Here is a 23567-nt window from a genome sequence, read left to right as displayed (position 1 = left end):
GGGAGGTCAGTTTTTTCAATGCTGCTGGCAGTCTTTGGCCGCTGGCTTTCCTTAGCAGCAGTATTGCTCCCTGCAACCTCCAGCCTGGGCATAACCGTCTTCTCAGCACTTCGGAGGTCAGTTTTTTCAATTCTGCTGGCAGTGTTTGGCCGCTGGCTTTCCTTAGCAGCAGTATTGCTGCCTGCGATCTCCAGCCTGGGCAGATCGGTCTCCTTAGAGTTAGGGCTCAGGAGGTCAGTGTTTTCAATCCTGGAGCCAGTCTTCGGCCGCTGGCTTTCCTTAGAATTTCATCTTCTCCTTAAAAGCTTCTACCTCCACCTTCCCCTGTAATTGAAAGGCAAATTTAATTTGTTAGTGTTAGGACACTAATTGGACCAATTCCTCCCTCTTTATATGATGCAGGGCATGTGCTTTTTCTTGGCTAATGGGCAGATCTACAGAGACTGCTCAACGTATCTTCAAAATGAGGATGAAGTAGTCAGCCTGTTTGGTATTTTCATAGAGGTAATGGTGGGGGGAGTCCTTGTGCTCCACATCAAATCGCAGCTCACAGATCACATCCCGGTGTTTTAGGAGATGCTGCATGTACTTTTCTGAGAGGAGATCTGGAGAAAATGGCATTTCCTCTGCAAGATCCAGAGAAAGGATCCGAGGAATCGAGGGGCAGCCAAGAGGAGCTGAGGCGAGATCTTTGTTTCATAAATCCCCTTGAACACAGAGAAATCCCATTTCCTCCTGCTGCTGACTTTTTGTTTAGTGCAATTGTCCACTGCGAAAGAAGAAGGCAAAAGGGCTAGTCATCAATACCAGCGTCTTCTCAGCGCTTGGGAGGTCAGTTTTTTCAATGCTGCTGGCAGTGTTTGGCCGCTGGCTTTCCTTAGCAGCAGTATTGCTCCCTGCAACCTCCAGCCTGGGCATAACCGTCTTCTCAGCGCTTGGGAGGTCAGTTTTTTCAATGCTGCTGGCAGTCTTTGGCCGCTGGCTTTCCTTAGCAGCAGTATTGCTCCCTGCAACCTCCAGCCTGGGCATAACCGTCTTCTCAGCGCTTGGGAGGTCAGTTGTTTCAATGCTGCTGGCAGTCTTTGGCTGTTGGCTTTCCTTAGCAGCAGTATTGCTGCCTGCGATCTCCAGCCTGGGCAGATCGGTCTCATTCGAGTTAGCGCTCAGGAGGTCAGTGTTTTCAATCCTGGAGCCAGTCTTCGGCCGCTGGCTTTCCTTAGAATTTCATCTTCTCCTTAAAAGCTTCTACCTCCACCTTCCCCTGTAATTGAAAGGCAAATTTAATTTGTTAGTGTTAAGACACTAATTGGACCAATTCCTCCCTCTTTATATGATGCAGGGCATGTGCTTTTTCTTGGCTAATGGGCAGATCTACAGAGACTGCTCAACGTATCTTCAAAATGAGGATGAAGTAGTCAGCCTGTTTGGTATTTTCATAGAGGTAATGGTGGGGGGAGTCCTTGTGCTCCACATCATATCGCAGCTCACAGATCACATCCCGGTGTTTTAGGAGACGCTGCATGTACTTTTCTGAGAGGAGATCTGGAGAAAATGGCATTACCTCTGCAAGATCCAGAGAAAGGATCCGAGGAATCGAGGGGCAGCCAAGAGGAGCTGAGGCGAGATCTTTGTTTCATAAATCCCCTTGAACACAGAGAAATCCCATTTCCTCCTGCTGCTGACTTTTTGTTTAGTGCGATTGTCCATTGCGAAAGAAGAAGGCAAAAGGGCTAGTCATCAGTACCAGCGTTGCCAAAGATGGTTACCTGCTGGGAAATGTGAACCCAAGGCCATGGCTCTGTAATAAGAAAAAGGTCCGTTTTCAAATGTCATGTTCTCCTTGTATGTTTCTGCCTCCACCTTCCCCTGTAACAAAAAGGCAAAAGATAACAGAAAGGCAAACACTTTAATACGCTAAGGTGTTAGCGTTATTAAATTAAAATTTGATTGATTGACTGACTGGCTGACTGTAATCTTGGTCTGCTCCTGGACCGATACCCTCTCTATGGAGAATCTGATGTCCACCATGGGCATATCTGTCTTCTTACAGTTTGGGCTCATGAGGTCATGTTTCTCAATGCTGGAGGCAGTCTTTGGCCGCTGGCTTTCCTTAGCCTCAGTATTGCTCCCTGCAACCTCCAGCCTGGGCATAACCGTCTTCTCAGCGCTTGGGAGGTCAGTTTTTTCAATGCTGCTGGCAGTGTTTGGCCGCTGGCTTTCCTTAGCAGCAGTATTGCTCCCTGCAACCTCCAGCCTGGGCATAACCATCTTAGCACTTGGGAGGTCAGTTTTTTCAATGCTGGAGGCAGTCTTTGGCCGCTGGCTTTCCTTAGCAGCAGTATTGCTCCCTGCAACCTCCAGCCTGGGCATAACCGTCTTCTCAGCGCTTGGGAGGTCAGTTGTTTCAATGCTGCTGGCAGTCTTTGGCTGTTGGCTTTCCTTAGCAGCAGTATTGCTGCCTGCGATCTCCAGCCTGGGCAGATCGGTCTCCTTAGAGTTAGGGCTCCGGAGGTCAGTGTTTTCAATCCTGGAGCCAGTCTACGGCCGCTGGCTTTCCTTAGAATTTCATCTTCTCCTTAAAAGCTTCTACCTCCACCTTCCCCTGTAATTGAAAGGCAAATTTAATTTGTTAGTGTTAAGACACTAATTGGACCAATTCCTCCCTCTTTATATGATGCAGGGCATGTGCTTTTTCTTGGCTAATGGGCAGATCTACAGAGATTGCTCAACGTATCTTCAAAATGAGGAAGAAGTAGTCAGCCTGTCTGGTATTTTCATAGAGGTAATGGTGGGGGGGAGTCCTTGTGCTCCACATCATATCGCAGCTCACAGATCACATCCCGGTGTTTTAGGAGACGCTGCATGTACTTTTCTGAGAGGCGATCTGGAGAAAATGGCATTACCTCTGCAAGATCCAGAGAAAGGATCCGAGGAATCGAGGGGCAGCCAAGAGGAGCTGAGGCGAGATCTTTGTTTCATAAATCCCCTTGAACACAGAGAAATCCCATTTCTTCCTGCTGCTGACTTTTTCTTTAGTACGATTGTCCACTGCGAAAGAAGAAGGCAAAAGGGCTAGTCATCAGTACCAGCGTCTTCTCAGCACTTGGGAGGTCAGTTTTTTCAATGCTGGAGGCAGTCTTTGGCCGCTGGCTTTCCTTAGCGGCAGTATTGCTCCCTGCAACCTCCAGCCTGGGCATAACCGTCTTCTCAGCGCTTGGGAGGTCAGTTGTTTCAATGCTGGAGGCAGTCTTTGGCCGCTGGCTTTCCTTAGCAGCAGTATTGCTCCCTGCAACCTCCAGCCTGGGCATAACCGTCTTCTCAGCGCTTGGGAGGTCAGTTGTTTCAATGCTGCTGGCAGTCTTTGGCCGCTGGCTTTCCTTAGCAGCAGTATTGCTGCCTGCGATCTCCAGCCTGGGCAGATCGGTCTCCTTAGAGTTAGGGCTCAGGAGGTCAGTGTTTTCAATCCTGGAGCCAGTCTTTGGCCGCTGGCTTTCCTTAGAATTTCATCTTCTCCTTTAAAGCTTCTACCTCCACCTTCCCCTGTAATTGAAAGGCAAATTTAATTTGTTAGTGTTAAGACACTAATTGGACCAATTCCTCCCTCTTTATATGATGCAGGGCATGTGCTTTTTCTTGGCTAATGGGCAGATCTACAGAGACTGCTCAACGTATCTTCAAAATGAGGATGAAGTAGTCAGCCTGTTTGGTATTTTCATAGAGGTAATGGTGGGGGGAGTCCTTGTGCTCCACATCAAATCGCAGCTCACAGATCACATCCCGGTGTTTTAGGAGACGCTGCATGTACTTTTCTGAGAGGAGATCTGGAGAAAATGGCATTACCTCTGCAAGATCCAGAGAAAGGATCCGAGGAATCGAGGGGCAGCCAAGAGGAGCTGAGGCGAGATCTTTGTTTCATAAATCCCCTTGAACGCAGAGAAATCCCATTTCCTCCTGCTGCTGACTTTTTCTTTAGTGCGATTGTCCACTGCGAAAGAAGAAGGCAAAAGGGCTAGTCATCAGCACCAGCGTCTTCTCAGCACTTGGGAGGTCAGTTTTTTCAATGCTGGAGGCAGTCTTTGGCCGCTGGCTTTCCTTAGCAGCAGTATTGCTCCCTGCAACCTCCAGCCTGGGCATAACCGTCTTCTCAGCGCTTGGGAGGTCAGTTGTTTCAATGCTGCTGGCAGTCTTTGGCTGTTGGCTTTCCTTAGCAGCAGTATTGCTGCCTGCGATCTCCAGCCTGGGCAGATCGGTCTCCTTAGAGTTAGCGCTCAGGAGGTCAGTGTTTTCAATCTTGGAGCCAGTCTTCCCCCCCTGGTTTTCCTTAGAATTTCATCTTCTCCTTAAAAGCTTCTACCTCCACCTTCCCCTGTAATTGAAAGGCAAATTTAAATTGTTAGTGTTAGGACACTAATTGGACCAATTCCTCCCTCTTTATAGGATGCAGGGCATGTGCTTTTTCTTGGCTAATGGGCAGATCTACAGAGACTGCTCAACGTATCTTCAAAATGAGGATGAAGTAGTCAGCCTGTTCGGTATTTTCATAGAGGTAATGGTGGGGGGAGTCCTTGTGCTCCACATCAAATCGCAGCTCACAGATCACATCCTGGTGTTTTAGGAGACGCTGCATGTACTTTTCTGAGAGGAGATCTGGAGAAAATGGCATTTCCTCTGCAAGATCCAGAGAAAGGATCCGAGGAATCGAGGGGCAGCCAAGAGGAGCTGAGGCGAGATCTTTGTTTCATAAATCCCCTTGAACACAGAGAAATCCCATTTCCTCCTGCTGCTGACTTTTTGTTTAGTGCGATTGTCCACTGTGAAAGAAGAAGTCAAAAGGGCTAGTCATCAGTACCAGCGTCTTCTCAGCACTTGGGAGGTCAGTTTTTTCAATGCTGGAGGCAGTCTTTGGCCGCTGGCTTTCCTTAGCAGCAGTATTGCTGCCTGCGATCTCCAGCCTGGGCAGATCCGTCTCCTTAGAGTTAGGGCTCAGGAGGTCAGTGTTTTCAATCCTGGAGCCAGTCTTCGGTCGCTGGCTTTCCTTAGAATTTCATCTTCTCCTTAAAAGCTTCTACCTCCACCTTCCCCTGTAATTGAAAGGCAAATTTAATTTGTTAGTGTTAGGACACTAATTGGACCAATTCCTCCCTCTTTATATGATGCAGGGCATGTGCTTTTTCTTGGCTAATGGGCAGATCTACAGAGACTGCTCAATGTATCTTCAAAATGAGGATGAAGTAGTCAGCCTGTTTGGTATTTTCATAGAGGTAATGGTGGGGGGAGTCCTTGTGCTCCACATCAAATCGCAGCTCACAGATCACCTCCCGGTGTTTTAGGAGACGCTGCATGTACTTTTCTGAGAGGAGATCTGGAGAAAATGGCATTTCCTCTGCAAGATCCAGAGAAAGGATCCGAGGAATCGAGGGGCAGCCAAGAGGAGCTGAGGCGAGATCTTTGTTTCATAAATCCCCTTGAACACAGAGAAATCCCATTTCCTCCTGCTGCTGACTTTTTGTTTAATGCGATTGTCCACTGCGAAAGAAGAAGGCAAAAGGGCTAGTCATCAATACCAGCGTCTTCTCAGCGCTTGGGAGGTCAGTTTTTTCAATGCTGCTGGCAGTGTTTGGCCGCTGGCTTTCCTTAGCAGCAGTATTGCTCCCTGCAACCTCCAGCCTGGGCATAACCGTCTTCTCAGCGCTTGGGAGGTCAGTTTTTTCAATGCTGCTGGCAGTCTTTGGCCGCTGGCTTTCCTTAGCAGCAGTATTGCTCCCTGCAACCTCCAGCCTGGGCATAACCGTCTTCTCAGCGCTTGGGAGGTCAGTTGTTTCAATGCTGCTGGCAGTCTTTGGCTGTTGGCTTTCCTTAGCAGCAGTATTGCTGCCTGCGATCTCCAGCCTGGGCAGATCGGTCTCCTTAGAGTTAGCGCTCAGGAGGTCATTGTTTTCAAGCCTGGAGCCAGTCTTCGGCCGCTGGCTTTCCTTAGAATTTCATCTTCTCCCTAAAAGCTTCTACCTCCACTTTCCCCTGTAATTGAAAGGCAAATTTAATTTGTTAGTGTTAAGACACTAATTGGACCAATTCCTCCCTCTTTATATGATGCAGGGCATGTGCTTTTTCTTGGCTAATGGGCAGATCTACAGAGATTGCTCAACGTATCTTCAAAATGAGGAAGAAGTAGTCAGCCTGTTTGGTATTTTCATAGAGGTAATGGTGGGGGGAGTCCTTGTGCTCCACATCATATCGCAGCTCACAGATCACATCCCGGTGTTTTAGGAGACGCTGCATGTACTTTTCTGAGAGGAGATCTGGAGAAAATGGCATTACCTCTGCAAGATCCAGAGAAAGGATCCGAGGAATCGAGGGGCAGCCAAGAGGAGCTGAGGCGAGATCTTTGTTTCATAAATCCCCTTGAACACAGAGAAATCCCATTTCTTCCTGCTGCTGACTTTTTCTTTAGTGCGATTGTCCACTGCGAAAGAAGAAGGCAAAAGGGCTAGTCATCAGTACCAGCGTCTTCTCAGCACTTGGGAGGTCAGTTTTTTCAATGCTGGAGGCAGTCTTTGGCCGCTGGCTTTCCTTAGCGGCAGTATTGCTCCCTGCAACCTCCAGCCTGGGCATAACCGTCTTCTCAGCGCTTGGGAGGTCAGTTGTTTCAATGCTGGAGGCAGTCTTTGGCCGCTGGCTTTCCTTAGCAGCAGTATTGCTCCCTGCAACCTCCAGCCTGGGCATAACCGTCTTCTCAGCGCTTGGGAGGTCAGTTGTTTCAATGCTGCTGGCAGTCTTTGGCCGCTGGCTTTCCTTAGCAGCAGTATTGCTGCCTGCGATCTCCAGCCTGGGCAGATCGGTCTCCTTAGAGTTAGGGCTCCGGAGGTCAGTGTTTTCAATCCTGGAGCCAGTCTTTGGCCGCTGGCTTTCCTTAGAATTTCATCTTCTCCTTAAAAGCTTCTACCTCCACCTTCCCCTGTAATTGAAAGGCAAATTTAATTTGTTAGTGTTAAGACACTAATTGGACCAATTCCTCCCTCTTTATATGATGCAGGGCATGTGCTTTTTCTTGGCTAATGGGCAGATCTACAGAGACTGCTCAACGTATCTTCAAAATGAGGATGAAGTAGTCAGCCTGTTTGGTATTTTCATAGAGGTAATGGTGGGGGGAGTCCTTGTGCTCCACATCAAATCGCAGCTCACAGATCACATCCCGGTGTTTTAGGAGACGCTGCATGTACTTTTCTGAGAGGAGATCTGGAGAAAATGGCATTACCTCTGCAAGATCCAGAGAAAGGATCCGAGGAATCGAGGGGCAGCCAAGAGGAGCTGAGGCGAGATCTTTGTTTCATAAATCCCCTTGAACGCAGAGAAATCCCATTTCCTCCTGCTGCTGACTTTTTCTTTAGTGCGATTGTCCACTGCGAAAGAAGAAGGCAAAAGGGCTAGTCATCAGCACCAGCGTCTTCTCAGCACTTGGGAGGTCAGTTTTTTCAATGCTGGAGGCAGTCTTTGGCCGCTGGCTTTCCTTAGCAGCAGTATTGCTCCCTGCAACCTCCAGCCTGGGCATAACCGTCTTCTCAGCGCTTGGGAGGTCAGTTGTTTCAATGCTGCTGGCAGTCTTTGGCTGTTGGCTTTCCTTAGCAGCAGTATTGCTGCCTGCGATCTCCAGCCTGGGCAGATCGGTCTCCTTAGAGTTAGCGCTCAGGAGGTCAGTGTTTTCAATCTTGGAGCCAGTCTTCCCCCCCTGGCTTTCCTTAGAATTTCATCTTCTCCTTAAAAGCTTCTACCTCCACCTTCCCCTGTAATTGAAAGGCAAATTTAAATTGTTAGTGTTAGGACACTAATTGGACCAATTCCTCCCTCTTTATAGGATGCAGGGCATGTGCTTTTTCTTGGCTAATGGGCAGATCTACAGAGACTGCTCAACGTATCTTCAAAATGAGGATGAAGTAGTCAGCCTGTTCGGTATTTTCATAGAGGTAATGGTGGGGGGAGTCCTTGTGCTCCACATCAAATCGCAGCTCACAGATCACATCCTGGTGTTTTAGGAGACGCTGCATGTACTTTTCTGAGAGGAGATCTGGAGAAAATGGCATTTCCTCTGCAAGATCCAGAGAAAGGATCCGAGGAATCGAGGGGCAGCCAAGAGGAGCTGAGGCGAGATCTTTGTTTCATAAATCCCCTTGAACACAGAGAAATCCCATTTCCTCCTGCTGCTGACTTTTTGTTTAGTGCGATTGTCCACTGTGAAAGAAGAAGTCAAAAGGGCTAGTCATCAGTACCAGCGTCTTCTCAGCACTTGGGAGGTCAGTTTTTTCAATGCTGGAGGCAGTCTTTGGCCGCTGGCTTTCCTTAGCAGCAGTATTGCTGCCTGCGATCTCCAGCCTGGGCAGATCCGTCTCCTTAGAGTTAGGGCTCAGGAGGTCAGTGTTTTCAATCCTGGAGCCAGTCTTCGGCCGCTGGCTTTCCTTAGAATTTCATCTTCTCCTTAAAAGCTTCTACCTCCACCTTCCCCTGTAATTGAAAGGCAAATTTAATTTGTTAGTGTTAGGACACTAATTGGACCAATTCCTCCCTCTTTATATGATGCAGGGCATGTGCTTTTTCTTGGCTAATGGGCAGATCTACAGAGACTGCTCAACGTATCTTCAAAATGAGGATGAAGTAGTCAGCCTGTTTGGTATTTTCATAGAGGTAATGGTGGGGGGAGTCCTTGTGCTCCACATCAAATCGCAGCTCACAGATCACCTCCCGGTGTTTTAGGAGACGCTGCATGTACTTTTCTGAGAGGAGATCTGGAGAAAATGGCATTACCTCTGCAAGATCCAGAGAAAGGATCCGAGGAATCGAGGGGCAGCCAAGAGGAGCTGAGGCGAGATCTTTGTTTCATAAATCCCCTTGAACGCAGAGAAATCCCATTTCCTCCTGCTGCTGACTTTTTCTTTAGTGCGATTGTCCACTGCGAAAGAAGAAGGCAAAAGGGCTAGTCATCAGCACCAGCGTCTTCTCAGCACTTGGGAGGTCAGTTTTTTCAATGCTGGAGGCAGTCTTTGGCCGCTGGCTTTCCTTAGCAGCAGTATTGCTCCCTGCAACCTCCAGCCTGGGCATAACCGTCTTCTCAGCGCTTGGGAGGTCAGTTGTTTCAATGCTGCTGGCAGTCTTTGGCTGTTGGCTTTCCTTAGCAGCAGTATTGCTGCCTGCGATCTCCAGCCTGGGCAGATCGGTCTCCTTAGAGTTAGCGCTCAGGAGGTCAGTGTTTTCAATCTTGGAGCCAGTCTTCCCCCCCTGGCTTTCCTTAGAATTTCATCTTCTCCTTAAAAGCTTCTACCTCCACCTTCCCCTGTAATTGAAAGGCAAATTTAAATTGTTAGTGTTAGGACACTAATTGGACCAATTCCTCCCTCTTTATAGGATGCAGGGCATGTGCTTTTTCTTGGCTAATGGGCAGATCTACAGAGACTGCTCAACGTATCTTCAAAATGAGGATGAAGTAGTCAGCCTGTTCGGTATTTTCATAGAGGTAATGGTGGGGGGAGTCCTTGTGCTCCACATCAAATCGCAGCTCACAGATCACATCCTGGTGTTTTAGGAGACGCTGCATGTACTTTTCTGAGAGGAGATCTGGAGAAAATGGCATTTCCTCTGCAAGATCCAGAGAAAGGATCCGAGGAATCGAGGGGCAGCCAAGAGGAGCTGAGGCGAGATCTTTGTTTCATAAATCCCCTTGAACACAGAGAAATCCCATTTCCTCCTGCTGCTGACTTTTTGTTTAGTGCGATTGTCCACTGTGAAAGAAGAAGTCAAAAGGGCTAGTCATCAGTACCAGCGTCTTCTCAGCACTTGGGAGGTCAGTTTTTTCAATGCTGGAGGCAGTCTTTGGCCGCTGGCTTTCCTTAGCAGCAGTATTGCTGCCTGCGATCTCCAGCCTGGGCAGATCCGTCTCCTTAGAGTTAGGGCTCAGGAGGTCAGTGTTTTCAATCCTGGAGCCAGTCTTCGGCCGCTGGCTTTCCTTAGAATTTCATCTTCTCCTTAAAAGCTTCTACCTCCACCTTCCCCTGTAATTGAAAGGCAAATTTAATTTGTTAGTGTTAGGACACTAATTGGACCAATTCCTCCCTCTTTATATGATGCAGGGCATGTGCTTTTTCTTGGCTAATGGGCAGATCTACAGAGACTGCTCAACGTATCTTCAAAATGAGGATGAAGTAGTCAGCCTGTTTGGTATTTTCATAGAGGTAATGGTGGGGGGAGTCCTTGTGCTCCACATCAAATCGCAGCTCACAGATCACCTCCCGGTGTTTTAGGAGACGCTGCATGTACTTTTCTGAGAGGAGATCTGGAGAAAATGGCATTTCCTCTGCAAGATCCAGAGAAAGGATCCGAGGAATCGAGGGGCAGCCAAGAGGAGCTGAGGCGAGATCTTTGTTTCATAAATCCCCTTGAACACAGAGAAATCCCATTTCCTCCTGCTGCTGACTTTTTGTTTAATGCGATTGTCCACTGCGAAAGAAGAAGGCAAAAGGGCTAGTCATCAATACCAGCGTCTTCTCAGCGCTTGGGAGGTCAGTTTTTTCAATGCTGCTGGCAGTCTTTGGCTGCTGGCTTTCCGTAGCAGCAGTATTGCTCCCTGCAACCTCCAGCCTGGGCATAACCGTATTCTCAGCGCTTGGGAGGTCAGTTGTTTCAATGCTGCTGGCAGTCTTTGGCTGTTGGCTTTCCTTAGCAGCAGTATTGCTGCCTGCGATCTCCAGCCTGGGCAGATCGGTCTCCTTAGAGTTAGCGCTCAGGAGGTCATTGTTTTCAAGCCTGGAGCCAGTCTTCGGCCGCTGGCTTTCCTTAGAATTTCATCTTCTCCTTAAAAGCTTCTACCTCCACTTTCCCCTGTAATTGAAAGGCAAATTTAATTTGTTATTGTTAAGACACTAATTGGACCAATTCCTCCCTCTTTATATGATGCAGGGCATGTGCTTTTTCTTGGCTATTGGGCAGATCTACAGAGACTGCTCAACGTATCTTCAAAATGAGGATGAAGTAGTCAGCCTGTTTGGTATTTTCATACAGGTAATGGTGGGGGAGTCCTTCTGCTCCATATCAAATCGCAGCTCACAGATCACATCCCGGTGTTTTAGGAGATGCTGCATGTACTTTTCTGAGAGGAGATCTGGAGAAAATGGCATTTCCTCTGCAAGATCCAGAGAAAGGATCTGAGGAATCGAGGGGCAGCCAAGAGGAGCTGAGGCGAGATCTTTGTTTCGTAATTCCCCTTAAACACAGAGAAATCCCATTTCCTCCTGCTGCTGACTTTTCCTTTAGTGCGATTTTCCACTGCAAAGTAAGAAGGCAAAAGGGCTAGTCATCAGTACCAGAGTTGCCAAAGATGGTTACCTGCTGGGAAATGTGAACCGAAGGCCATGACTCTGTAATAAGAAAAAGGTCCATTTTCAAATGTCATGTTCTCCTTGTATGTTTCTGTCTCCACCTTCCCCTGTAAAAAAAGGCAAAAGATAACAGAAAGGCAAACACTTTAATACGCTAAGGTGTTAGCGTTATTAAATTAAAATTTGATTGATTGACTGACTGGCTGACTGTAATCTTGGTCTGCTCCTGGACCGATACCCTCTCTATGGAGAATCTGATGTCCACCATGGGCATATCTGTCTTCTTACAGTTTGGGCTCATGAGGTCATGTTTCTCAATGCTGGAGGCAGTCTTTGGCCGCTGGCTTTCCTTAGCAGCAGTATTGCTCCCTGCAACCTCCAGCCTGGGCAGATCGGTCTCCGTACAGTTCGCGCGCAGGAAGTCAGTTTTTTTCAATGCTGGAGGCCGTCTTTGGCTGCTGGCTTTCCTTAGCAGCAGTATTGCTGCCTGCAACCTCCAGCCTGGGCATAACCGTCTTCTCAGCGCTTGGGAGATCATGTTTCTCAATCCTGGAGGCACTCTTTGGCCCCTGGCTTTCCTTAGCAGCAGTATTGCTCCCTGCAACCTCCAGCCTGGGCATCACCTTCTTCTCAGCACTCGGAAGGTCAGATTCCTTGGTGCTGGAGGCAGTCTTCAGCCGCTGGCTGTTCTTAGAAGCAGCAGCAGTATTGCTCCCTTCAGTCTCCTGCCTGGGCATAACCTTCTTCTCAGCACTTGGAAGGTCAGATTCCTTGGTGCTGGAGGCAGTTTTCAGCCGCTGGCTGTTCTTTGAAGCAGCAGCAGTATTGCTCCCTTCAGTCTCCTGCCTGGGCATAACCTTCTTCTCAGCACTTGGAAGGTCAGATCCCTTGGTGCTGGAGACAGTCCTCAGCCGCTGGCTGTTCTTAGAAGCAGCAGCAGTATTGCTCCCTTTAGTCTCCTGCCTGGGCATAACCTTCTTCTCAGCACTTGGAAGGTCAGATCCCTTGGTGCTGGAGACAGTCCTCAGCCGCTGGCTGTTCTTAGGAGCAGCAGCAGTATTGCTCACTTTAGTCTCCTGCCTGGGCATAACCTTCTTCTCTGCACTTGGAAGGTCAGATCCCTTGGTGCTGGAGACAGTCCTCAGCCGCTGGCTGTTCTTAGAAGCAGCAGCAGTATTGCTCCCTTTAGTCTCCTGCCTGGGCATAACCTTCTTCTCAGCACTTGGAAGGTCAGATTCCTTGGTGCTGGAGACAGTCCTCAGCCGCTGGCTGTTCTTAGAAGCAGCAGCAGTATTGCTCACTTTAGTCTCCTGCCTGGGCATAACCTTCTTCTCAGCACTTGGAAGGTCAGATCCCTTGGTGCTGGAGGCAGTCTTATGCCGCTGGCTTTCCTTAGCAGCAGTATTCCTGCCTGCGATCTCCACCCTGGGCATACCTGTCTTCTTTGAGCTCAGGAGGTCAGATTTTTCAATGCTGGAGCCAGTCTTCGGCCATAGGATTTCCTTAGCAGCAGTACTGCTGCCTGCAACCTCCAGCCTGGGCAGATCGGTCTCCTTACAGTTAGCGCTCAGGAGGTCAGTTTTTTCAATCCTGGAGGCAGTCTTTTGCTGCTGGGTTTCCTTAGCAGCAGTATTGCTGCCGGCAAACTCCAGCCTGGGCAGATCGGTCTCCTTAGAGTTAGCGCTCAGGAGGTCAGTTTCTTCAATCCTGGAGCCAGTCTTCGGCCGCTGGCTTTCCTTAGAATTTCATCTTCTCCTTAAAAGCTTCTACCTCCACCTTCCCCTGTAATAGAAAGGCAAATTTAATGTGTTAGTGTTAAGACACTAATTGGACCAATTCCTCCCTCTTTATAGGATGCAGGGCATGTGCTTTTTCTTGGCTAATGGGCAGATCTACATAGACTACACAACGTATCTTTAAAATGAGGATGAAGTAGTCAGCCTGTTTGGTATTTTCATACTGGTAATGGTGTGGGGAGTCCTTGTGCTCCACATCAAATCGCAGCTCACAGATCACATCCTGGTGTTTTAGGAGACGCTGCATGTACTTTTCTGAGAGGAGATCTGGAGAAAATGGCATTTCCTCTGCAAGATCCAGAGAGAGGATCCGAGGAATCGAGGGGCAGCCAAGAGGAGCTGAGGCGAGATCTTTGTTTCGTAATTCCCCTTGAACACAGAGAAATCCCATTTCCTCCTGCTGCTGAGTTTTCCTTTAGTACGGTTGTCCACTGCAAAGGAAGAAGGGAAAAAGGCTAGTCGGCAGTGCCAGGGCTGCCAAAGATGATTGCAGCTGGGGCTGTGTGAACACTGCAGTGAGCAGAAAAAGGATGCAAGCATCTTACAATTACAGGTTTCTACTAGAAGTGATACGGGAGGATACTGAAACTGTATTTTACCATAACTATTACCACCATATGTGCCAACAAGTCTCGGGAATTTCTCAATGTACCAATATTATATAAACATTATACAGCACTGTATTTTTACTGCAAATGCTCTTGATGTACTTTATTTCAAATGTACTTTATTAGTTCTTCCAGGTAATTTGGAAAAGACCCCCGGGAACTCCTTCTCTAACTTCCTAACTTGTTGGGAATGGGGACTTTCTGGAGCTTCCACCCATGGGTTGTTTTGTCTTCTTGTTTTTTGCTACTTACCTCCTCAAGATCCTCGATCAGTGAGTTGTTTTCTTCTCGCTGCACAGGAAATTGGAATACTCTCTCTCTCTCTCTCTCTCTTCAAGTTCCTTCTGTCGCTCCTCCTCCTCCACTTTCTGTCTTTGCTCCTGGGGGATAATAGCTCTCCTGAGAGACCTCTCCTCCAGCTCAGTGTCATCTTTCTCCGTTGTTGCAAAGTTAGCTACCTGTGAGGAAGAACACAGATGGTTATGTGCTTTGCTGAACTGTGCACGCCCCTTTTCCAATTCGCTTCCCTTGGATCCTCACAACGTCTCTGCACCAGAAAATATCCCAGACACGAAGGGAAAGGGGAACACTCATATGTACCTTCTCTGATGACACTGAACACAGCATGAATCTGAACCCATGTACAGGGTTTAACTGCCAGCATGTGCCTGGAGAGAACTAGGCCAAGTTGGTGGCATTTCCACTACTTAAAGCAACTCAAAATGTTTGTCCAGCATTTAAAGCAAGCACAACAGCTGTACTATATGTTCTTCTAAATTGGAGACTTGTGTGTTGCAGTTCCCTTCCTGTGTCATAAACCATTCTGAACCAATGGGGACAAAATGGGCAACCTGGGGATTACAGGGCCAGGCCCTACACCATGGCCAAGCACCTAGCAAGTTCCATAAAGTAAGTACCACAGGCAAACCCCAGAATTTTCACTTGCAAGAAAATTGAAGTGTGAACTTTGCCTGTGACTCAGAGCTAGGAAGGCTTCAGAGGATGGATGGGTGTATGTCATCTTTGCATATCTAGAACCTTCTGGTACAGCTTTCTCAATTTGAAAACAAACAAGACACATGAAAACCTTTCCTCTCCCTCCCCTTTTGGGGGTTTATTTTTCTGGATGTTTTACTGAGGAAGGGCACTCCAAAGGTTGAAAAAACAGACTCTGCGGCTACCTGTGGCCTGAAGGCTTAAAGATCTCCATTATGGTCATAGGCAATAGACAGACATGTGGCAAGGAATCTAAGCCTCCAGGGAATCTCCTCCCTTATAGCAGAGTCCAATCTGGGAAATGACATCCTGGGCTTCTAGAGCTGGAATCCTCACAGTCGGTCCATAGATTGGTGGTCAGTTTAACCCCTGTGGTGGAAGAATTTCTGCTGGGAGAGACATGTTGGTGAGACGTGTTTGTTGGAGAGACCCCAGGAGTCAGGGCTGGCCCCACCACAACCCGGTGGGGGGGGGTTGGAGGGATGGAGCCCTCAGTGGTCATTCTTGTCCTTTTCCTGCCAGTGAACAAGAGGGTCTCAGTGGGGTCCTCTGCCTCCTCTGCCAAAATGGCTTGGCTTGCCAACAGTGTGTGTGAGCGGCAAGGGTTGTACTTCTGCTTACCCTGTCTTTAGCCAGGGAGAGGCAGATTTGGGGCTTCCAGGCAGCTGGTTTAGGGTGCCCCACGAAGGCACTCAGTGAGGAATTGCTTGCCTTGGGCCCTCTTCCCTGCCCAGGAATTGGGGAGAGAGGGGCTTGGAAGAGAGGTTGCTCCATTCCTAAATAACTGGGATGCCTTTGTCTGGAGAGCTGCCCAAAGCCACAAGCAGTGGCCATGATCCTATGGCACTGGAATGAAGATCCATCCCAATGCTAGTGAGGGAATCCACGTGGAGGACGACAGGGCTGGTCATGGGGCTCTAGGTCTACCTGAAGAGATTGAGCAGTTCCTCCTCATTAGCATACTCAGTATTAAATTAATGAATATTGACAGTCTACCAATGTAGAAGCACTGAAAACCTGTAAGTCCAATGCATGAAAAAGGAAAATATGTCATCAAAAACCCAGGCTCTGTATTTTCTCTGTTGCAAATATATCAAGTCATGAACTCTCTCACCTTACTTTCTCTTCCAAGCCAACTACATTCGTGGTCCTGGGAACAGAAAAGGACAAACTCATTTCCATCCTAACTGACATCCAACGAGCTAAGAAATGTATCATTTCATCTTGAGCTGGGCCGGTTGTCTTGCAAGAAGATTGTCTTTATATACCTGCTAATGTTCTTTATTTTTGTATAAAAAGCCCACCTGTAAGTTAACCCTTTGGAGGCCAGACTTACATGCTAGCTTATGGGTGTTTTCTCTGCTAGCATCCTAAACAGCCTTTCCCATCTCTGGTACTTAGTAAGTTGAGTGAAACATAAGAGAGAGGGGGGAGCCTGCAGCCTGTCAAGCACTCAATTCCTACCTTATTGCCCCTTTGTCTAGATGTCAACTCTGTGGTTCACTCAGGCAACCGTGTTAGCCATCACTACATTATGTCTGTCTACAGCAGCAACTTCAGCATCAATACTGATAATGGCAAACCCATGTGAAGACTTGGGTCTCTAGTCCATTGCATGCCTATAAGGTTGAGAGACGGAGTGGGTGTGCTTTAAACTGCACTATGGTTGGTCAAAAGAGAAGAGATGGGTCGTCTTTCTCCTACTTTGAGGGCAGGGATTAGATCCCCGGTTTATTTTCTACCAAAGACACCTAGAGATCCCTCATGCCTGTGGCTACAGCCTGTGGAATCTCCTTTGCTTAACTGGCCCTGAGAGCTGTAGTCTAAGATCTGACATGGCTGTATCTTTAACATAAGCAAAAGGAGTAGCAAGTGACAGTGGAAAGACCACAAAGACACACATTTGTGGGAGGAGGGAATAATCCCCAAGGGAAAGTGGATTTAAAAAAAAAAAAACTGATGAGGGGTGGAAAAAAAAAACAGAGAGGAGATGGATGGGTAAATAGGAAGACATCTGCACGTGCTAACAGCCACACATATCTCTAATATGTACCGACATGATAGCCAGGGCCCTCATTAGGTCTTGAACTGCCGCTCCCATGATCGGTATAGCCTGGCGAGTCTCCAGACACTCCCAATATTTTGCAGACTAAATATTTCCCATTAATGGTATTCCACCCAAGCCTGTGCCGCTTGTAGACAGACTGCAGATTAAATGAGTACATGATTTTTATACATGTCATATTATTGTGTTTTTATCCATGTAAGCCGCCCCGAGTAGGCATTGTCTAGGGGGGCGGGGTAAAAATCTAATAAATAAATAAATAAATAAAAGGGGTTATATATCCCCTGCCATTCATATGTGTGGAGTATGATAATAGGATTTCCTCAAAGATGCATGAGTTAGTATCCGCATTAAGCCATTGACCAAGGAAGCAAGCACATTGAAAGTAAAATGTGTAGTGAGGATAAACACATGTGCAGTTACAAAAGACATCGTGCATCACTTAAGGGAGCACCCTTTCTAAATGTGGGCTAAATGTGCAATCTGATGTGACTTTCAGCAAGTTGCATCTACTTCATCATCTACTTAGGGCAACCCTAATAGGGTTTTCAAGGTCCTCAGTGAAGCTTCCATAGCCAAGCAGAGATTTGAACCCGTGTCCTGAGTCCTAGTCTGACAGTCTTGTCTTTTATATTGCTTTTTGAACTAATTAACTATGTGCTAATCACTTGATTTTGACATATGCAGACTCTTTCCAGGGTTTCGAAGGTATGGAGTACTCAGATGTGGTTTGCCCTTCCCTTCTTCTGGGACTGAGTAGCTTGCCCAAGGCCACCCAGGCTGGCTCTTTTCCTACAAGGCATCAAGAGAACTGGGCTCCCAACCCTGTGTTCTGACTCACTGAGCAATCTAGCCAACCCACTTTAAGTTTTAGTTTTCTTCTATGCCATCAAGTCAGTACCAACTTAGAGTGACCCTCATAGGGCTTTAAAGGCAAGTGAGATATTTAAATAGTGTCTTTACCAGTCCCATTTTCCCACAGTGAGCTTCCATGGCTAAGTTCTTAACTACGGTTAATCACTCTGTCCACTACACCACACTGGAGGTATCCCCACTGCCACCTTCAACCTGCATACAAGTATTTGGCTGATCCAGAAGGTTACTGGATGTAGAGTTCCCCACAGCCCCTGTGCTTCAGGCTTGCTACATTGGGTACCACATTTCAAAAGGAGATGAAATATACAAGGATTTGCTGACAAAAATATACCAATGAAAGCTCACATTAAAATATAGCACTTAGTCTTGAAGGTGCCACAAACGTATTTGTCTTCTTTATTTCGTATTTTTCTTTTCTTTTTGTTTGATATGCTAGCATGGCTTCCTCTTCTAAAAGGTTAAACTCCGTCCATTTGAAGGACACTCCCACAACCTCACTTTTCATGATAGCTTTTTATGAAAGACAACTGGAGGATGGGAAGAAAGGAAAGGCACAGAATTCTGGAGGTGTTTCCACTTTGTTATCATGCAGTCCTCCTGTCTCATCCATTGAATTTTTATTGGCATCTTCCACTTCTAACCTTCCTGTGTTTCCCTACCATATCCTCCAGTCTTTTTATTTTCACAGTTAAGAGGAAAAACAACAGTATCTTTTGACTAAGCCATCTCCCTAGAAAGTACATGGGGTTCTATTGGACTGGGCTAGCAGTTCTGGCACCCTGACTATAGAATTCTGGATTATTTGAAAATTGTCTCCTAGTGAAACCACTAGATGGCAGAAAATCAATATCTGATATGAAAACACAGCTTACAAAGAGGCTCAGGAACCAAATGTCAAAAAGTGGCAAAATTTGTATATCCCTGCTCCTCTGCTCGTGCAATGACTTGCATTCCATCACCAACACATTGGTTTTTCTTCTGTTTAGCTTTATTTGCCTCTTGCATCTTGGCCAGGGCCAGCAGCTAGTCACCAGCTAGCGTATCCAACGATTTATTAGTTCGATTTCATTTTTCACAGGAGACGGAGGCATGGGGATTTGAGCCCCTGCTTGCCAGTTGCTCGAATAATGCGTTTTCCGTATTTTACTGGCTGAAATCCTACTGTGCTTGGCACAGTGTAACAAGTCGAAGCAACATTTTGCAAACAGAGCCGTTCGTAACTCGAAATGTTCACAAGTGGAGACGTTCATAAATCAAGGTACCACTGTAAATGTATCTCAAAGAGTGGGATGTCCCTCTGCCTACAAGGCCAGCTAGCAGCACCACTTCCTTTCCCTCCTGCCACCTTCCTCGTGCAAGATGAAGTTGATGAAAACCCACCAGGGGCTCAGGTCACAGTTATAGGGAGGGATGGAACTCTGGAGGGAAAAGGAGTCAAAGATTACCTGCTGGGAAAGGTGAACCCAAGGCCATGGCACCGTAATAGGAAAAAGGTCTGTTTTCGAATTTCATCTTCTCCTTTGTCCACTGCAAAGGAAGAAGGCAAAAGGGATAGTCGTCAGTGCCTGGGTTGCCAAAAATGGTTATCTGCTGGGAAAGGTGAACCCATGGCCTTGGCTAATGGGCAGATCTGCAGAGACTGCTCAACGTATCTTAAGATGAGGATGAAGTTGTCAGCCTGTTTGGTATTTTCATACAGGTAATGTTGGGGGGAGTCCTTGTGCTCCTCATCAAATCGCAGCTCACAGACCACATCCCAGTGTTTTAGGAGACGCTGCATGTACTTTTCTGCTTGGAGAAAATGGCATTATCTCTGCAAGATCCAGAGAGAGGATCCGAGGAATCGAGGGGCAGCCAAGAGGAGCTGCGGCGAGATCTTTGTTTCGTAATTCCTCTTGAACACAGAGAAATCCCATTTCCTCCCTTTTTCTTTGGGTGTGTGTGTGCTGGGGCTGTGTAGCTTGCTCAGCACGGCACATCCTGGTTTTTCTCCAGGGAGGCATTGAGGGAATTCAAGATCAGATATCTGACTCCACAACCGGATACCTAACTGAGTGTGAAACTACATGGGGATTTATCCTGCTGTTGCTTCACACTGGGGATGAGTTTGCTTTGTCCCAGCCAGTCCCAGAGTGTTCCTACCTATACCTTTCTGGGTCCCTGGCAGGGGCTATTATTTTTTTAGGATTGCTCCATTTTGGTTCCGTTCCATCAGTTGTGATCAATGGGATAAACCTGAAGTGGACGATTTCCTGCTTCCATTTCCCATCCACCTTCAATTTCCCAAGTTCCCAATATCCTTAAGACAGTTAGCCACTTAATATTAGGAAATGAAACACCTCCTCTGCTCTTCCATGGAGGGGGAGAGGAATATGTATGCACTTTACATTATAGAAAAAAAAATTAAAAATTGAAAGCTTATTTCCAGAAGGAGGAAGAGAGAGGAGGAAGAGATAAGAGGAAAAGCAAGGAGGGGGAGGGAGGCATTTCTCTCTTTCCCTTTAAGGGAGGCATGCCCATTAGGCTCATTTGAGATGTGTATGTCATGTGGATGCAAGGATCCTACCAAATGGCATACCCCACACCTCTACGCAACTTTAGACAACCCTACTGAACCTAAGCCAGCTTGCGCCAATTTAGCTATCTAGCGAAGCACTCAACTATCTAGGAAGAAATCATGGTCTCAGAACTGACATCACATCTACTAGAACCAGGTCTTTTGTATAGCTTTAGAAATATTTGTTCCAGATCAAGCTCCCCAAAGTATTTCACACTGTAGCAGTGGTAGCCAAGTCAGCTTGGAAAAAGGAAACACAAGGTAGATTAAAGTTAAAGGTTCCCTTGACATTTAGTCCAGTCGTGTCTGACTCTGCAGTGCTCATCCCCGTTTCCAAGCCGTAGAGCCAGCGTTTGTCCGAATACAGTTTCCGTGGTCACATGGCCAGTGCGACTAGACATGGATCGCCATGACCTTCCCATCGTGGTGGTACCTATTTATCTACTCGCATTTTCACATGCTTTTGAATGGCTAGGTTGGCAGGAGCTGGGACAAAGCAACGGGAGCTCACTCCGTTGCTTAGATGCGATCTTTCGACGGCTGGTCTTCTGACCTTGCAGCACAGAGGCTTCTGTGGTTTAACCCACAGCGCCACCATGTCCCCCTCGTGCTAGATTAGTCTCCACTAATTAAAATTCTTTATGTTCTGCGTTCTCCCTGTCTCGCTCTCCACCCCTCAGTCACAGACATGCACTCACAAACACTGTTCTTTTCTACAAACAAGACAAGAAGGTACATGAACCTAACTGTAAATATCTGACTCATCAATGATCTCTGAATTGAGGATCTCTTCAATGACATCCTCCAAGGTCACCACACCCAACGCTTCACATGGATGCTCATCCTCTACCATCTTTTGGACAACGGCCAGGTGAGATTTCCCTGTGGGACAAATATTGTTTATATTACTGTGGCTAGCCAGAATCACATCAGATGATGCTTTAAAGAAGCATCTTTTAAAGATTTCATCTTCTTTGTTAGGTGATGTTAATTTACTTCCAGTTTAGGTGTTTCAAGATATGCGAGGTGTTCAAGGAGTGATTTATCATTGGGAGCCTGCACTGAGTTTCCATGGCTGAGCAAGGATTTGAACTCAGGACTCCAGAGTCCTAGTTCGATGCTCAGTCCACTATATGACACTGGCTTTCACTAAGACTTTGTTGTAAAATCTTTTTCGGAGTATATTCAACAAATAATACACTTTATAGCATCTTAGCTTAAGTAAGTGGCACTTCTATCTTTTTATCACAGAACACTGCATTTATTCCAACACTTTATACAAAATACTCTGGGTTAAATGTTACCTCTCTCTTCAATATCATTTATAACAGAAGATGGCCAATCCCTTTATGAACATCAACAAGTTGCAGATCTCAGAAATCACACCAGCAGTGCTACAAAAAACAATATTATGAACAGTGTACATACAGCACTGATATATAACTGATACTTTGGTTTTTGGTTAAAACTTGTGTCTTATATAAAATACCAGTCAATGTTTCTATAATATTGACTGTGTCTGGTGTTTCGGAATATTAATAATATGCTAACCACTGGCTCGGTTGCCAGGTACCTAAACCACTACATCAGTTTTACCTGTCCCAAAAGACCACAGTTCTGCCTGTTTGAAAGGTGCTTCTTAAACCGCTAAGCTGCAGAAAAATGATGGAACCTGACCCTGGATCCACCACCATAGTTACCTTTTTTGAATTCTTCAAGCGCAGCTCCTAATGAGGTGGTATTTGAAATGTAATGCACCGGGTGCTTGTGAAACTTGGTGATTGTCCTCAGCGGGGTGCAGTCATCAGGATCAACAAAGGCAAGATCCTTGACGAACAGCATGTCCACAATATTAGTTCTGTTCTTCCCCCTATAGACAGGGATACGGGTGTAGCCACTCTTCAGAATGTCTGTCATGGTGTCAAAATCAAGGGTGGCTTCTGTGTTGATCAAGAAGCAGTCCGGCAATGGGGTCATGACATCTTCCACCGTCTTCGTGCTCAGCTCCAGAGCTCCTCGGATGATGTCCAGCTCTTCGTTACCGAGGCCTGTGGAGGGCTGAGTCACCCTCAACATATCCAGCAATTTCTCTCGGGTGTAGGCAGTGCCTATTTCTTTACCAAATATGTGGTCCAAGATTTTACTGAGAGGATAAGAGACTGGGTATGTCAGCCACATGACAAGCTGGGTAATGAAGGTGGTCTTCGTGCTCATGGCCAAGCCATGGCGGCAGCAGAGAGCCTGTGGGATGATCCCCCCCCAACAGGACGATGGCAAAAGTTGAGATGCCAATAGCCACCATGCTGGCTCCAACCAGAAAGTCAAACGATATGGAGAAACAGTTGTTGACTAAGACATTAGCGATCAGCAAAGAGCACAGCAGGTAATTGCCCTTCTCGCGGAGGGGCAGAATTCTGGAAGCGTATCTCTTCTCCTTGTCCGTGCCAGCGTTCTGCAAAATGCGCAGTTCCTGGGGATTCAGAGACATCAGGCCTACGCTGAGGCCGCTGAAGATGCCTGAGAGTCCCAGACATACCATGAGTAAAATAATATGAAGTTCGAGAGGAAGGCCCAATTTCTCTTCCTTCACTACACGGAGGAACAAATCGTGGTCCCCATGTTGATGCTGTGGCTGCTCAGGATTGTCCGCAACGCACAGCACATAGTCCTTGTGGTGGATTTCCTTTCGCAGAGTCTGGACAATCACAGGCAGCACTGCAGTTCTTCCTCGTACTTTTAAAGCATATGGAAGCACCCGTAGGTCACTGGTCTTTTCCCAGCAGGCATCTTTGTGAGGAACGCCAGCGGTTGTTTCTGAGGCCAGCATCTCCCCAAAATAGACAGCCTGCCAGATGAACTCATTGATTCCTAGCCCATAGATTCGAAGATGGATTCTGCTTCCTTCTACCACTTGAACGATGTCATTTTCTAAGGTGGCAGCCCCTGGCTTGGTGCTGTTCTCCAACTCATGCCTGTGATTACTGTGTTATTAGAGCTAGCACTAGCTAGCAAGGGGAAAGTGAGCAGAAACAAGAATATCATCATCTTGCCTTCTTCTGAAGCACAAAATCAAAACCTTCCTTCCATCAGTGTGTATGAAAACTCTATTTAGTCTGTGCCTCTGGGCAAAAACTTGTTGCATCTCCTTACTTGAAGGTCTGCTCATAATAGACTGGACAAACACGTGTCATAAACCCATTTCCTGTGGAGACACTCACACCCCTTAATTTGGCATGCTACCTGTGCTGGCTGGCAATGACATTGAGAGGAAGAAGGAACTGAAATCCTAAATTTATTTATGTACTATAA

General features: G+C 47.0%; 1 pseudogene across 1 annotated transcript; it reads right to left on the bottom strand.

Moving 5' to 3' along the window:
* Positions 1 to 1151: 1151 nt before the first annotated feature.
* LOC140702052 (metal transporter CNNM4-like) lies at positions 1152 to 23303 on the bottom strand (annotated as a pseudogene). The gene is made up of 5 exons (XR_013538376.1): positions 21959 to 23303; positions 21006 to 21140; positions 8819 to 8941; positions 7076 to 7260; positions 1152 to 1866 (listed from the first exon to the last, which is right to left on the bottom strand). The product of XR_013538376.1 is annotated as a metal transporter CNNM4-like (transcript).
* Positions 23304 to 23567: the final 264 nt, after the last annotated feature.

The sequence above is a fragment of the Pogona vitticeps genome, chromosome 9 (genome assembly GCF_051106095.1).
Source record: "Pogona vitticeps strain Pit_001003342236 chromosome 9, PviZW2.1, whole genome shotgun sequence".
NCBI lineage: Eukaryota > Metazoa > Chordata > Lepidosauria > Squamata > Agamidae > Pogona > Pogona vitticeps.
The sequence above is the reverse complement of the archived record's forward strand: the minus strand, read 5'-3'. Positions and strand labels throughout refer to the sequence as shown.